Raw genomic sequence first — 5266 nt, 5'->3', positions numbered from 1 at the left:
TAGAGTTAGAGGGGTGAAAAAGATAATACAAGAAAAATTAAAGAAGTATGTATGAAGAACTATAAAGAAGGGAAATGGGAAAACTAACTCCTGTAGATGGTGGTTGGAGTCCTGGTGCTGCAGTAGTTAAAACATTGGTTGTGATGGTTGGAAACCACCATGGGAGAAAGATGTGGCAGTCTGCTTCCATAAGGATTTACATATATCACTTATAAAATGAAAGAGGAGAACGGAAAGGGAATCACAATCAGCGCACAAATGCTAGGCTGAGGATTGCAGGCAAAGTCTTCACTGGTTTTGCAGAAGACCTGCCCTGATCTTGTTTCTAAGCTCAGTTGGGAAGGGAGCTTCTTTTCTTACAAATGGTCCCAGCATACCAATATAAGGCTTTGATGACTGGGAACACTATGGGGCAGTTCTATTCTGTCCCATAGGGTCTGTATTAGTGGGAATCAACTCTATGGCAGTGACTTTTTTTTTTTTTAGATGGTATTCCAGTTTCTATACTTGAACTCTCTAGTCGCAGCCTGGACTCTGAGCAGGCACAGTGCGCAGTGCAGCCTTCTGGTGGCTGTGTGTCTGCATTCACCTCCATTACCCTTCTCTGTCCTGCACCTGCACCAGCCTTATCAGCACCAGATGAATCTTTTTAGCAGCTGAAATGGGAAGATAGGGTGAAGGTAGTGGCCAGCATTCAGGTTTCTGTTTCAACTTCCATTGACTGCAGTCCTTCTCTTCATATAGTTAGAACAGAATGCTTGTCACTGCAGAGAATTCTGTGCTTTTTTTTTCAGGAACTTACCTAATTTTTCCTAGAGTAATGTCCATTACTTCAGCATATATCTTCTGTCTCTTGATATCTGATGAGCATGATGTGAGGATCACAGGTACTACAAAGGTACAGAGACTGAAATGGGGTAAGAGGACACAGTGAGTCAAAGATCATAGATGACAATGAATTCCATCTGCTAAGGAGTCCATAGATTGAAACATACTAGTGATCAGGTAGATGGAAAAGGACCAGGCAACGTTTTGTGCTGTTAGAGTTAAGGTGGTCATGAATCAGAGCCAACTCGACGGCAACCAACAACAACAATAACAAGGAGTCAATAGGAGACCAGAAGTGGTAGATAAATAAAACACAAGGCAGAATGAAAAACCCTACAACTTTTAACACTAGAGATACTTAAAAGTTTCATCTATGTCATGATGTTTGTAATTTCTGAGTGTGAAATAGGCAACTGTAAAAAAAGGATGCAAGAGGCGCACAACTTAGAGAGAGATTCCTGACTTACTTTTCTGACAGGAGGTTTTATGCAGAGAAGGAGTAATAAATGTTGAGGTCAATGAATGTCAAAATGCCAAAAAGGAAAACAGGAAAGGAAAAGCTAATTTGAATGGCATCATAAATAAACTTTTGCACTTCGGTTTTGATTAAGACACAATGTGTGTACTTTGTGTATATGGTGATGACATATATATGCCATGTGATGTGAGTATCTCTTTCAAAATTGCCACTTTGACTATGTTAATGAATCAGTTTGGCTTAGATATACAAAAAGCAGACATTTTGATGTTTTGAATAGATGTGCCTTAAAATGACATGGTAAACAGTTCCTTTCAGTTCTTATTTTGGACTTTATTGTTTCTGTCTTCCTTGTTCTGTCTCCCTTTTCAGTTAAAGTCAGTGGACACACTTCTCCTCCCCTCCTTTGCACCCCATAATCCATGATACTGTTTCATAATAGGAGCCCTGGTGGCACACTGGTTAGGAGATAGGTTGCTAACCAAAAGGTCGCAGTTTGAATCGATCAGCCACCCTTGGGAACCTTATGGGCAGTTCTACTCTGCCCTATAGGGTCACTATGAGTAGGAATCAAGTAGGCAGAAACAAGTTTGTTTTTGGTTTTATAACAAGTGTGCAGTGTAACTGAAGACGTAAAATATTGTATTTTGCCCTGTTGTTGCTATGTTGTTAGATGCCATCGGGTCAGTTCTGGCTCATAGCGACTCTATGTACAACAGAACGAAACACTGCCCTGTCCTGTACTATCCTCATGATCGTTGTTGTGCTTGAGCTCATTGCTGCAGCCACTGTGTCAATTCATTTTATTGAGGGTCTTCCTCTTTTTCACTGACCCACTACTTTACCAACCATGATATCTTTCTCCAGGAACTGATCCTTTCTGAAAACATGTCCAAAGTATGTGAGATGAAGTCTTGTCATCTGTGCTTCTAAGAAGCATTCCTGCTGTACTTCTAAGACAGATTTGTTCATTCTTTTGGCAGTCCGTGGTATATCCAATATTCTTTGCCAACACCATAATTCAAAGGCATCAATTCTTCTTTGGTCTTCCTTATGCATTGTCCAGCTTTTGCATGCATATGAGGCAATTGAAATCCCATGGCTTAGGTCAGAGACAGCTTAGTCCTTAAAGAGACATCTTTGCTTTTTAACACTTTAAAGTGGTCTTTTGCAGCAGATTTGCCCAATGCAATGCGCTTTTTAATTTCTTGACTACTGCTTCCATGGGCGTTGATTGTGGATCCAAGTAAAATGAAACCTTTGACAACTTCGATTTTTTTCTGTTTATCATGATGCTTCTTATTTTGCTCTAGCTTAATTAAAAGTATTCAAGGATTAAAAATTTTGCATCTCAAACATAAAACATTTGGAGCACACATCATCAAAATATATATATTTACATATTTTATGTTTAGTTATATCATAATTATTTATAAAGTATAAAACTTTCAAAAACAGAACTTTAAAGAATGGGATATGATAACATATGAATATCAATTGAATATATTGATATGAATATATGAATCTCAATTGGTCCCAACTCACTTTGAGCAAAGGAGAATGAATAAACACAGACATACACACACTATATATATGTGAGTAGAAATTCTACTACTGTTTTCGTACCAATAAATCATTATGTGCATCCCCCAGGGTGTGTGTTTCCACGTGAAACTACTGTACAGATAAGACTCAGACCTTGATTTGAGATCAGAGTGACAAGTATTCTTTTCATTTAAATCAGCTTGATGGATTGATATACTATAGAGATAAAAGGAGATATTTAGAGTAAGCCTTTTTTTTTCCTTTTTGGATAAACATTCTTAAAATGCAATTTATATATAGAATATGTGTATAAATTGTATTATTGTATAGTTCAATATTGTACTGTATGTATTGTATAGTTCAATAAATTTTCATGAATAGACATGCACAACCGTTACAATTAAGATATCACATTCCAATTAAAACCAGAAGATCTCAATAACTGGGGTTAATCTTTCTCAATGAGGAAAATTTTAATATGCCTCAAGCAAATCAGGAATAAATCTAGGTCAGGGTATACCAGAGTCTCACATGATAGAACAGTTAGATACAAGCACAGGACTGAAGCAAAAGAGTGTGGTTTGGAGACCAGGGTGTTGGCACTAATGAAATCAAGAAGAATGAGAATAAAAGAGATTTCTTAGTCTGTGGGAGAGCAATGGCCTAACATGGATGTGAAATATACTGCTTTTAGCTTGAGAAAAACTATGGTAGGTAAAAGAGGTGGAAATAAACTCTCTGCTTCTTGACGTTCTGTAGGCAAAGGAAATGGAAATAAGAAATAGCACAGTGGTGACAGAATTCATCCTTCTTGGTCTTATCCAGTCTGCAGATAGATATGCAGCCCCTGGTCTTTGTGCTGATCTTAATTTTCTACCTCAACATCCTCCCTGGAAATTTCCTCATCACCCTCACCAACAGATCAGACCCTGCTCTTTCAGCCCCACTCTACTTCTTCCTGGGCAACCTGGTCTTCCTGGATGCATCCTACTCCTTCATTGTGGCTCCCAGGATGCTGGCAGACTTCCTCTCTGAGAAGAAGGTGATTTCCTACAGAAGCTGCATCACTCAGCTCTTCTTTTTGCACTCCCTTGGAGGAGGGGAGGGGTTACTCCTCGTAGTGATGGCATTTGACTGCTACATTGCCATATGTCGTCCTTTACACTATTCAACTATCATGAGCCTTAGAGTTTGCTACACATTATTGTTGAGTTTGTGGTTTGGGGGCTTTGTCCACTCCATTATCCAGGTAGCGCTCATCCTCCACTTGCCCTTCTGTGGCCCAAATCAGCTGGATAACTTCTTCTGTGACGTCCCACAGGTCATCAAGCTGGCCTGCACAGACACCATTGTAGTGGAGCTCCTTATGGTCTTCAGTAGTGGCTTGCTCACTCTCCTGTGTTTCCTAGGCCTTTTAGTCTCCTATGCAGTCGTCTTCTGCCATGTGCATAGGTCTTCTTCTGAAGGAAAGAGCAAGGCTTTGTCCACATGCACAACTCACATAATTATTATATTTCTCATGTTTGGACCTGCCATCTTCATCTACACTCGCCCCTTCAGGGCCTTACCAGCTGACAAGGTGGTTTCTTTCTTTCACACAGTGATCTTTCCTTTGATGAATCCTGTGATTTATACCCTTTGCAACCAAGAAGTGAAATCTTCCATGAGGAGGTTATTGACTAGACATGTAGTCTGCTAAGTGGATTTTATAATGAGAGCTCAAGAAAGGGAAATTCCAGCTGGAAATCATTCATTCATTTAGCAATCACTAGTTTTTATAGAACGCTCCCCATTTGTCAGGCTTTTTTATTGTAGGCATCTGACCTGACAAATGGGAAGTATTCAATAAAAACTAGAATTTGTTAAGTAAATGAATGATTTCAATTGGAAGGAATCAACTCGATGGCAGTAGGTTTGGTTTATGGTTTATTGTTGGCACTGGGGAGGGAGTTATGCATACTGAGAAAAAAAAATTATATATTTAAAGAATATAAAGAAAATCATGCTGATTTGAGTATAATGAGTATGTGACATATTTAAGGATTCAATTTATTGTGACTGTAAAGGTCAAATCATACAAGTTCTTTTAGTCTTATAGAAGGAGTTTGATTATATTCTAACTGCAATAAGAATCTATTTTAAGATTTAAAGCAAAAGAATGACTCAGCTATAATTGATTGTTTTCTCTTCGGCTTAGGGCAACATCCTCAAGACTGGGCAGAAATCAGTATGCTGTAAAACAACATTAAATGCCAAATGCCTGATAGCAGGTATATTTTGAAATAAACTATTATTTTTTTTTTCTATTCAAAATTTAGTAGAAGGATAAGAAAGAAAGCTAATAGGTTTCATGGAAAAATATCATGAAATTATTTCACTTTTTTTTTTTAAGCTTCGGGATTGTTACTAATGCAT

At 38.2% G+C, this 5266-nt stretch overlaps 1 pseudogene; it reads left to right on the top strand.

Annotated features, from left to right (window-relative positions):
* The first annotated feature begins 3619 nt into the window (after window positions 1–3619).
* On the top strand, window positions 3620–4550 carry LOC126083930 (olfactory receptor 4N4C-like; annotated as a pseudogene).
* The last annotated feature ends 716 nt before the right edge of the window (window positions 4551–5266 follow it).

This window comes from Elephas maximus, chromosome 10, assembly GCF_024166365.1.
Source record: "Elephas maximus indicus isolate mEleMax1 chromosome 10, mEleMax1 primary haplotype, whole genome shotgun sequence".
Classification (NCBI taxonomy): Eukaryota; Metazoa; Chordata; class Mammalia; order Proboscidea; family Elephantidae; genus Elephas; species Elephas maximus.
Note: the sequence above shows the minus strand (reverse complement) of the source record. Positions and strands in the feature narration are given on the sequence as shown.